This window comes from Mytilus californianus, unplaced genomic scaffold, assembly GCF_021869535.1.
Source record: "Mytilus californianus isolate M0D057914Y unplaced genomic scaffold, xbMytCali1.0.p SCAF_2, whole genome shotgun sequence".
NCBI classification, from domain to species: Eukaryota; Metazoa; Mollusca; class Bivalvia; order Mytilida; family Mytilidae; genus Mytilus; species Mytilus californianus.
The window spans coordinates 119,924,716-119,936,683 of NW_026262668.1; the positions used below are offsets into that span (position 1 = coordinate 119,924,716).

The 11,968-nt window shown below is 33.5% G+C and overlaps 1 protein-coding gene across 10 annotated transcripts in view; it reads right to left on the bottom strand.

Moving 5' to 3' along the window:
- LOC127728714 (metallophosphoesterase MPPED2-like) overlaps nucleotides 1-11,653 on the bottom strand; it is an 89,434-nt gene extending 77,781 nt beyond the window's left edge. For 8 of the 10 annotated variants that reach the window (XR_007994319.1, XR_007994320.1, XR_007994321.1 and 5 more), the window contains exons 1-2: nucleotides 11,611-11,644; nucleotides 4,616-4,707 (exon numbers count right to left, since the gene is read on the bottom strand). The gene's annotated coding sequence lies outside the window, so the exon portion shown is untranslated. The other 2 variants (XM_052236354.1, XM_052236356.1) reach the window with 2 other exon arrangements.
- Between the last annotated feature and the right edge of the window lie 315 nt (nucleotides 11,654-11,968).

The following is an 11,968-nucleotide window of genomic DNA, read 5'->3' on the forward strand; positions in this document are numbered from 1 at the left end:
CCCTTAATAATATTTTTTTTAATTTGCTTACACAGATCAATTATCCGTTTGTTTAATGCATTGTATATCAATTTCAGTGGGTTGCAAGGCCAGTAAAGTAGTGCTCGTAATCTTTAAAAGGATGTTAAGGAACCCCTTCGGAATTTACCTGTTATTGAATATTTAAATATTCATTAACTATAGTTAAGACAGAGGTAAACAATTTTCTTTACTATTAAAATGATCATGAGGACTGACTTTAGTTTTGTCTTGAATTACAAAATATACCTGCTTATGCTTTCTTCAAATAAAACTGTAAAATATTGAGTGAAAGAGCACTTCAATGTATACATAATTCATTATGTTCATTAAGTGTCTTTTCAATGGGATCCTTTTTTTTTTAACCCTATAACAACAAGCATGTGGGGAAAACATCAAGATAAAGTTGTTTTCATTTAGTTGAGCGATAAATTCTTATATCTAAAATTACTGATTTATTGGATTTTAAATATTCTGTGTCAAATTTTGTTAATATCTTTTTTTTCTCTGATGCCATAATAAATAAAAGAACAGAGTTCCAATGTCCCCTGCTTTGCACATATTTTATCTATCCAAGGGCAATAAATAACTAAAAAAAGTACTTTTTTTTTTCTTTAAAACAATTTATTTCTTAAAGAAATGAAAGCTTCAGAGCAAATGCAATGCGATTTCCGTTATAATTAATTTTTCCATGGGGCATAACTCGTTAAAAATATTTAATCAGCACTTATTTTCGAAAGTGTCAAAGACATGGCTGATATAAACCTATGATATAAATTTCATAAAAATCTGGCAAATTGTACACATGAGAGCACTTACAATGCAATTTTCCATATAATCAATATTTCCATGGGACATAACTCTTTTAAAAATAATTGATCGGCACTGATTTCCGAATTCATTACAACCATTGATGATATAAACCTATAATATAAATTTCATAAAAATCTGGCAAGAATTATACACATAAGAGCGCTCATAAGGCAATTTTCCATATAATTAATATTTCCAAGGGGCAAAATTCTTTTAAAAATAATTGATCTGCACTGATTTTCGAACTCATCAAAGATATTGCTGATATAAACCTATGATTGAAGTTTCATAAAAATCTGGCAAGAATTGTACACATGAGAGCGCTAACAATGCAATTTTCCATATATATAATCAAAATTTCCAAGGAGCATAACTCTTTTAAAAATAATTGATCGGCACTGATTTTCGAACTTGTCCAAGACATTACTGGTATAAACCTATGATATAAGTTTCAAAAAAATCTGGCAAGAATTGTACACATGAGAGTGCTAACGATGCAATTTTCCATATAATTAAATGTTTCTAAGGGCATAACTCTTTTAAAAATAATTGATTGGCACTGACTTTTGAACTTGTCCAAGACATTGCTGATATAAACCTATGATATTAGTTTCATAAAAATCTAGCAAGAACTGTACACCTGAGAGTGCTAACAAGACAGATGGACAGACGAACGGACAAGCGTACGCCTGGTATTTCCATGTCCCCTGCAACGCATTTCGCGGGGGACAATTAAACAGGTGATCCTGAAATCACTTGTTTGAGTAGTACCCCTGACTGTTCATGAAATTAAATTTAAAATGAATGTGGATAGTGTCCACATGTGGACACAGATGATGCCCCCGCTTGTATATCATATAGTTATAAAGGGACATAACTAAAGAACGGTAAAAGTGACGCTACCCAAATTTGAACTTGATCTGAGCTTTGTGGTAATAAGCATTGTGTGTAAGTCTCATAACATTTGGTTGAGGCTAACTTAAGTAGAGAACAGAAACTAAAAATTCAGCAATTTTTCTATTTGTAAACACGCATATCTCTAGAACTGTTGTGTATAAGTTTTATTACATTTGGTTGAGACAAACTAAAAAATTCAGCAATTTCTATGTTTATAAAGGGACATAACTCAAGAATGGTAGAAGTGTCACCACCAAATTTCGTACTTAATCTGTATTATGTAGTAATAAGCATTGTGTATAAGTTTCATAACATTTGGTTGAGGCAAACTAAAGTTAGAAAACGGAAACAAAAAATTTGTACTTGATCTTAGTTTTGTGGTCATGAATATTGTGTAAAGGTTTCATAATGTTTGGTTGGGGCAAACTTAGGTTGCAGAATGGAAACTAAAAATTTTGCAATCTTTCGATTTATAAAGGGGCATAACTCAATAATGGTTAAAGTGACACTACCCAAATTCAACTTGATCTGTGTTTTATCAGTGGAAGTCAAAATTAAACATTGCATTGTATAAAGCATTGATTGTAGTTGATTCAACTATAATTATGGACAAAGGAAGATAACTCCAATTTTAAAAATAATTTGATATTTAGAAGGAAATAAAAATTTTGCAATTTTTCCATTTATAAAGGGGCATAACTCTAGAACGATTAAAGCGACACAACCAAAATTCAAACTTGATCTGTGTTTTGTGGTAATAAGCATTGTGTATAAGTTTCATAACATTTGGTTGAGGCAAACTTAAGTTAGAGAACGGAAACTAAAAATTTTGCAATTTTCCCATTTATAAAGGGGCATAACTCTTGAATGGTTAAAGTGACGCCACCAAAATTCGAACTTGATCTGTGTTTTGTGGTAATAAGCATTGTGTATAAGTTTCATAACATTTGGTTGAGGCAAACTCAAGTTAGAGAATGGAAACCAATTTTGGGACGTACGGACGGTCGTAAGTACGTACGTACAGACGGACAAGGGTAAAACTTAATGCCCCCACCACTAAGGCGGGGGCATAAAAAATAAATACCTTACCTTTTCTATAATATTTATTTGCACTTGAATATAATGTGGAGGCAAATGAATGCACAACATTACATACCAGATTTCTACAGCCTTTTGTAAAATGAAAGCAGAGTATGATTCTTTTCAGTCTAGTACGAAGGTAAAAAGATAATCAAACTGTTATATTTAGTGTATTTATCATTATACAGTGGAACCTCGTTATGTTGAAGTGGAAGGGACCGCACAAAAGTATTCGACTTATCCGGGGTTCGACTCATCTGAGGTCAAGTGTGGATTCATAAATTTGGAATCCATGAAATACGGTATGAGATTTGTGTAAACTAGATATTTTGAACAGAGTGCTTTTTTATATGACACTTTATGATTGTGTATTCTTTCTCCTTATTTTTTGGTCCCTCATAATAATTAAACACACAAGGACAGATACATAACATTCATTAATAAACCGCAGAGGTCCAACCCTGAACAGTTGGGGCAAAAATGGACACAATATTCAAGCTTGATACAGGTCTGAATTTGGATTGTAGTTAAATATTTGACACATTATAGGTTTCTGACACAGAATAAATGTAGTCAAAGAACCTGAAATTGGTTATATGATTTGAATTTATATTCAATTGAAGATTTCTTGCTTTTGTGCAATACACTGTGCTGTTACTGAATACTTAGTAATTAGATTGTGACACCCCCCATTTTTCTTTGGAAAATTGACAATTTCTTAAATCTTGAGGGAAAAAAAATTGACCCCCCCCCCCAAAAAAATATGTTTTTTAGACCCTTTTTGGCCCCCTTATTCCTGAACGGTTTGGGCAATTACCCCCAAAATGAATCCCAACCTTCTACTTGTGGTATTGAACCTTGTTTTCCAACTCAGAGCAATCAAAATATTTATAAACATGTCCTGAAACTAGAATAATGCTTATTTTGGGCCCCTTTTGGCTCCTCATTCCTAAACAGTTAGGACCATAACCCCCAACATCAATCCCAGCCTTCCTTTTGTGGTATTGAACCTTCTTGTAAAATTTCATAGAGATCCATTCACTTGAACTAAAGTGATTATCCGGAAACCAAATGTGTCTTCGGACGACGACGACGACATCATAGTATTATACGAACCCAAAAAAAATTTTGCGGTTGTATAAAAAAATCAATACACAAATATTTACAAAGGTCAGTCCCCATAAATCATGAAAAATCACTTGCGGAATGAAACAAGTTGATCAAGGGTCGTCTGCTTTGCGTTCAATTATTATAAATTGATCATAATTGTCTTAATCCTTTTATTTATTGTAATTAATGGATTTTTATTCTAACAATGTATTTAATCTCGGACTTGGGTCATTTAAATTCGTTTCGTTTTTATGTCAGGTAAAATATGTTCAACACACTAACGTTCCGCTTGGACAATCAACAAAGGTGTTAATTACAGGACACCATAAACATGTCATTTTAACTGTTATACACACAAGTATGTTTACACAACTTTAATCTCTTTTGAAAATTATTAGACAGCATAAGAAATATATCTGATTTGAATTTTTATCATTAAGTCTGCATCTTTAGAAATTTCTTACTTTTGAACTTCGAGACATCGAGGTCAGTTTACATTAGTTTTATATCGAAGGGGCTATAAAGTTTACTCGAATTAACAGAGTATTCGAATCAACAGAGTTCGACTCATCAGAGGTAAATTTACATTGATCAAAAATGAATTTTACCGGGACCGAGAAATTACTTTGACTTATCTGAGTTTTCGACACAACCGAGTTCAACGCAACGAGGTTCAACTGTATGTCAAAAATACAACCTGCAGACTCTTCTGTTTTCTCATTTCCAAACATCATATTCTTTAATGAATTAAACATGGTTACCATTGGTTACAGCATTGATCATGTCAACCTACAATGTAAAAATGTATCAATGTCATTATATGTACATGCAGTGTTATATCAATGTCATTATATGTACATGCAGTGTTATATCAATGTCATTATATGTACATGCAGAATTATATCAATGTCATTATATGTACATGCAGTGTTATATCAAAGTCATTATATGTACATGCAGTGTTATATCAATGTCATTATATATACATGCAGTGTTATATCAATGTCATTATATGTACATGCAGTGTTATATCAATGTCATTATATGTACATGCAGAGTTATATCAATGTCATTATATGTACATGCAGTGTTATATCAATGTCATTATATGTACATGCAGAGTTATATCAATGTCATTATATGTACATGCAGTGTTATATATTATATGTACATGCAGTGTTATATCAATGTCATTATATATACATGCAGTGTTATATCAATGTCATTATATGTACATGCAGTGTTATATCAATGTCATTATATGTACATGCAGTGTCTTCATAGGTCACTTATTTACTCAATCAGCTACAATTACCAGTCTTATCTAAGACAGGAAAAAGCACATCCAATGCTAGGCAGACATGCTTGCTGGAACATTTTTTATTGACTACTTAAATGTTCAACAAAAAGGTGCAAATTTCAGGATACAATACAACTGTCAAAATGACTGTCTGGTGGCTTCTTTAAAAAAAAAAAACATAAAAAGTCTGCTGGCTTACATGGCTTATAAAAAAGACCAAATTTTTGGCCAGGTGCTTAGAAATTAATGATGGAGAACTATTTCAATCCAGTGGCAAATTAAATGCATATTTTGTGCTAGATCATGTTATACAAGTACGAAAGCTTTATTTAGATTCGGTATACCAAGGATTTATATATTCTTACTAATCCTTGGGTATACTAAGTTAGAAACTACAAAACATAAGCTCTATAGAGCTTTTAACAGAATACATAAAAACATGTAAAACAATATAATAAAATGGAGAATGTGTCCCCATGGACACAGATGTCCCCATGGACACAGATGATGCCCCCGCTTGCATACAACATTATAAAGGGACATAACTCAAGAACGATAAAAGTAACCCTACCCAAATTTGTTCTTGATCTGAGTTTTGTGGTAATAAGTATTGTGTATAGGTTTCATAATGTTTGGTTGGGGCAAACTTAAGTTACAGAACGGAAACTAAAAATTTTGCAATTTTTCGATTTATAAAGGGGCATTACTCAATAATGGTTAAAGTGATGCCACCAAAATTCAACTTGATCTGTGTTTTATGGTAATAAGCATTGTGTATAAGTTTCATAACATTTGGTTGAGGCAACTTAAGTTAGAGAACGGAAACTAAAAATTTTGCATTCTTTTTCTATTTATAAAGGGGCATAAGTCGAGAATGGTTAGAGTGACCCCACCAAAATTCAAACTTGATCTGTATTTTGTGGTAATAAGCATTGTGTATAAGTTTCATAACATTTGGTTGAGGCAAACTTAAGTTAGAGAACGGAAACTAAAAATTTCGTAATTTTTCCATTTATAGAGGGGCATAACTCTAGAATGGTTAGAGTGACGCTACCAAAATTCAAAGTTAATCTGTATTTTGTGGTAATAAGCATTGTGTATAAGTTTCATAACAACAGAAACCAATTTTGGGACATACGTACAGACGGACAAGGGTAAAACTTCATGCCCCCTCTGCTACATCGGGGGCATAATAAAAACTTAAAGGATAATCGAGCAAACTAAAAATAGAGAGGCACACATGAAAGTAAACACAGCACAAAATTGCAAAGCAAAAACTAATATTTTGAAAGTGAAATGAACGAAACCTGCTTTGTAAATTTTGACTTGGATGGAGAGTTGTCTCATTGGCACTCATACCACATCTTCTTATATTTATTTGAACTAGACCGACACTCTGAGCTGGATCTTTAACATGCTAGTTCACAAAGTAATAGTCTTCGGGGAGACATTTCACCTGCCTGGACACATTGAAATAAAATAAACTTTGGTTTTGTCATAAAAAGCAGGAAACCAATATGAACTTATGAAGCCTGACTTCACTTTGTAAATAAAATGCTCCGCTGGGCGCAGCTTGATACGACCGTAGAGGTCGAACCCTGAACAGTTGGGGCAAGTATGAACACAACATTCAAGCTTGATACAGCACTGAATTTGGATTGTGATTAAATATTTGACACAGCATAGGTTTCTGACACAGAATGAATGTGGTCTAAGAACTTGAAAAATTTTAATTTACCTATTCAAACCATATCATTATTATTTGCTTTTATATATAAATCAGAAATAACCAATTTAAAATGGAAAATTTTAAGAAAAAAAAAATCCCTCCCCCAAATTTTTTGAACCCCCTTATGATTCATTACCCCCAAACTCAATCCCAGCCTTCCCTTTGTGGTATGGTACCTTGCAGTACAATTTCAGAGAGATCCATACACTTGAACACAAGTTATTGTCTGGAAACTAGAAAAATGCTTGTTTTTAGGCCCCTTTTTGGCCCCAAATTCCTAAACGTTTAGGGCAATTACCCCCAAACTCAAACCCAGCTTTCCCTTAGTGATATGGAACCTTGTAGTCCAATTTCATAAAGATCCATACACTTACACACAAGTTATTGTCCTGAAACTAGAAAAATGCTTGTTTTTTGCCCCTTTTTTGGCCCCTAATTCCTAAAATTTTGAGGCAATTACCCCCAAAATCAATCCCAGCCTTCCCTTTGTGGTATGGTACCTTGCAGTACAATTTCAGAGAGATCCATACACTTGAACACAAGTTATTGTCTGGAAACTAGAAAAATGCTTATTTTTGGCCCCTTATTCCTAAACGCTTTGGGCAATTACCCCCAAACTCAATTCCAGCTTTCCCTTTGTGATATGGAACCTTATAGTACAATTTCAGAAAGATCCATAGACTTACACACAAGTTATTATCATGAAACTAGAAAAATGCTTGTTTTGCCCCTTTTTTGTTGGCCCCTACTTCCTAAAATTTTGAGGCAATTACCCCCAAAATCAATCCCAGCATTTCCTTTGTGATATGAAAACTTGTGGTACAATGTCAGAGAGATCCATACACTAACACACAAGTTATGTCTCGAAGTTACAAAAATGCTATTTTTGGCCCCTTATTCCTTAACTGTTGGTACCATAACCTCCAAAATCAATCCCAACCTTCCTTTTGTGGTATTGAACCTTATGGTAAAATTTCATAGGGATCCATTCACTTAAACTAAAGTTAGAGTGTGGAAACCAATGTGTCTTCGGACGACGATGACGATGACGACGACGACGCCAATGTCATACCAATATACGACATTGCGAAAAAAAAATTGGCGGTCGTATAAAAAGGGTATATTTGCCATTTATATTAAATTTCTTGAAACCCATCCAACTTTTAAAATATAAATGGGGAATGTGTCCATGGGACACAGATGATGCCCCCGCTTGCATATCATATAACTTTATTAAGGGACATAACTGAAGAACGGTAAAAGTGAAGCTACCCAAATTTGTACTTGATCTGAGTTTTGTGGTAATAAGTATTGTGTATAAGTTTCATAAAATTTGGTTGAGGCAAACTTAAGTTAAAGAACGGAAACGAAAAATTCAGCAATTTTTCTATTTGTAATGGGACATAACTCTAGAACAACAAAAGTGGCATCCACAAAGTTGGTTGAGGCAAACTTAAGTTAAAAAACGGAAACGAAAAATTCAGCAATTTTTCTATTTGTAATGGGGCATAACTCTAGAACAATAAAAGTGACATCCACAAAGTTCAAACTTGATCTGTATTTTGTGGTAATAAGCATTGTGTATAAGTTTCATAACATTTGGTTGAGGCTAACTTAAAATAGAGAATGGAAACGGAAAATTCAGCAATTTTTCCATTTCTAAAGGGGCATAACTCTAGAATGGTTAAAGTGACACCCCAAATATTCAAATTTGATCTGTGTTTTGTGGTAATAAGCATTGTGTATAAGTTTCATGACATTTCGTTGAGGCTAACTTAGGTAACACTCTACAGTTAGGTGTGTAGTTTCGCATTTTGGCCCCTGTGGATTTTTCAAACATGAGAGCTAATGTGCAATAAAATTCATTTTTGGATAACTGAAGATTAATATAGCCTTCATAGTGGGTTTATAGGAACATCTAGATTGTGTAATGCATGTATTATGGGCTGTTTTCTGTATGACAGTCCGTATTTTCATATCCATACCAGACATCGGTCCGGCATTTATTGCATTGTTTTTTTCTAACTTTTTGTCGCACGAACTTTGAGACTAAATTTTACGAAAAAATGAGGCAAAAGACACCCAATTTTTATTTGATCATTTAGTAGATTAATGTCAACAGTTTCAGAAAAGGTATCACTCATAGGCATTGAAATTCTAGTTTAAACCAATTTTGGGGGAATATGTGACATTTTCATGCCCCTTTTTGCAATATTTTATGATAAACAAGCATTCTGAGAGTACTGCATGGCAATACATAGTCCCCTACCGGTTAAAAATTAATTGTACTGGAACAAAATGCTAACTTGATCTATAAATTGTCATGGTGTAAACTATATAAAAAATATCAAGTCAATATCTTCAAGCATGACGAAAAAAAGTGCGGAAAACTGATAATTTAAGTGAATTTTCTAAGTCCAAGGACCATAACTCTGCAAAAACCGAAACAAAATTCAAACTTGGTCTGTAATTTGTCATGATAAAACAATGTACCAATTATTAAATCAATATCTTCAAGAATGACGAAAAAAAGTGCGGAAAACTGAATATTTGAGTGAATTTTCTAAGTCCAAGGACCATAACTCTGCACAAAATTATCAGACAGGAAAAAAATTCGAACTTGATCTGCAACTTGTCATGATAAAACAATATACCAAATATCAAATCAATATCTTCAAGCATGAAGAAAAAAAATGTGGAAAACTGATTTGCCGGACTGACAGAAGGACAGACAGACCGACGGAGTGCAAACCTAAAGTCCCCTTCATCGGTAGGGGGCTAATAAATGCAGAATGTTGCCATGGACTGACAAAAAAGGACTTATTTTTCACCATTTTAACTTTTGAAAATTAAATCTATGGAAGATACTGATTACATACATATGCACATGTATTGTCGATGATTACAAGTTCGTTATGCTTGCAAGTTCGTGACATTTGGGGATTTCCACTTTATTGGTGACGTCATGCAAAAGTATTTAAATGAATATTTTTCATTGCATTTTCACTAATATCGGCTTGAAAAAGAGAAGTTAAGTATGTTCTAGCATATTATTTGTTTAAACGTCTATTTCCTCTACCACTGTTTTTTCCTCTCCTAGAACTTCGTTGAATTCTCGAGAAAATCCTTGCAGCAATGTTATTGACATCTCAACAATGAGTCATCATCTATTTTTAGGTTATGTGGCCTTGTTTTCCTTTTTTAAGGCCAAGTGTATTATTTTTAAAGTCTGTATGCTGGTATGTGAGTGGATTTTTTAAGATCAGAAAATGATTTGATATATTTTGATTAAAAACAACCTGCCGAATATTGGCTCGTAAAAGTTAGTTTGTCCCAATTTCTCTTTTTTTTTCCAGATATTCATTTGTTATTTGATCTCAAATTTATTCTGTAATGTTCAAATACATTATACAATAGGCCTGACCTATATATTGTTGCACATGCGCAAAAGCCACCGTCCAAGACAAAGGTCACGAACTTACAAGCATGTCTACTTATTTTACGGAATCGGATCACAATACGAAACATAGACAGATTGACAATGTTTCTGAAGTTATTCATCAATTAAATGTATCAGACTGTTTGCAAATATGTAAAGAATATTTACATCCACAGTGGATAATATTTGCTTCAAGGTTGCGATTTTTTTCTTCCGTTTTGAGTTAGGGTAACCAGAAACATATATGTTAGATATACTGTTCCCAGGGGTAACGAACTTCCAATCATCGAGGATATGACACAAACAGTTGGCTTAATGTATTAGAAGCCAGGAATAGAAGATGATTAAACATTTTGTGGTTCAATTTTAATTTTATTTTCTAACTGTTGAGTGCTACCCTAAGCATGCTAAGTAAAAGAACGGAAACGAAAAATTCAGCAATTTTTCCATTTGTAAAGGGCATAACTCTAGAACGGTTAGAGTGACGCCACCAAAATTAAAACTTGACCTGTATTTTGTGGTAATAAGCATTGTGTATAAGTTTCATAACATTTGGTTGAGGCAAACTAAAGTTAGAGAACGGAAACGAAAAATTCAGCAATTTTTCCATTTGTAAAGGGCATACATTGTAACTCTAGAACAGTTAAGGTTCATCATAACAAATGGACAAAAATGGCTGTGTTTAGACCTCAAAAACTACTCTGAGTCCAGACTAAGATGTGCAGTTTGAAGAGTTTTAAGGCCTGGCATCCACTAGATATATAAAAGTTAAATGCATTTTTTGTTTCAGAAAGATAAAATCTTGCAAGAACGAAAAAAAATGCCCATCAAAATCCAAAAAAGATTTTATATTTCTGAAACACAAAATGCATTTAACTTTTATATATCTAGTGGATGCCAGGCCTTAAAACTTTTCCAACTGCACAGGTGAGTCTGTACTCGCGTAGTTTTTAAGGTGTAAATACAGCCATTTTTGTCCATTTGTTATGATGAACCTTAGATGACGCCACCAAAATTCAAACTTGATCTGTGTTTTGTGGTAATAAGCATTGTGTATAAGTTTCATAACATTTGGTTGAGGCAAACTAAAGTTAGAGAACGGAAACCAACTTTGGGACGTACCTACAGACGTATAGACGGACAAGGGTAAAACTTAATGCCCCCTCCGCTACGGCGGGGGCATAATAAAACCTGTCTTTTTGTGTAGCTGCCTGATAAGCGCACATTTTCATTTTTAAAGAAAACATCATCATCTCTATTTTTGTTTTTATTCAATGCGAAAAGTTTCTATCTTGAACAGTATATATTTTCACCTGTATAAAGCAGTCAAAGAACCTAGATTTCCTGTACTACAATAAAGTGTTCATTGTGTCATTTGTGTCGAGTTGTCGCTCTTACACTGCACTTATCTTAACTTGATCTAACTTGATAGAAAATGAACTGCATTTCGTTTTAGAGTGACCTCTGTGGATAAGTGGGACTAAAACAAACTTAAACTGGACCCCTGCTGTTGTTTCGCTCTTATCTACACAAAGTGGTGGAGCGTCAATCAGCGGGTGGCCAGTTTAAAACAAACTCGACC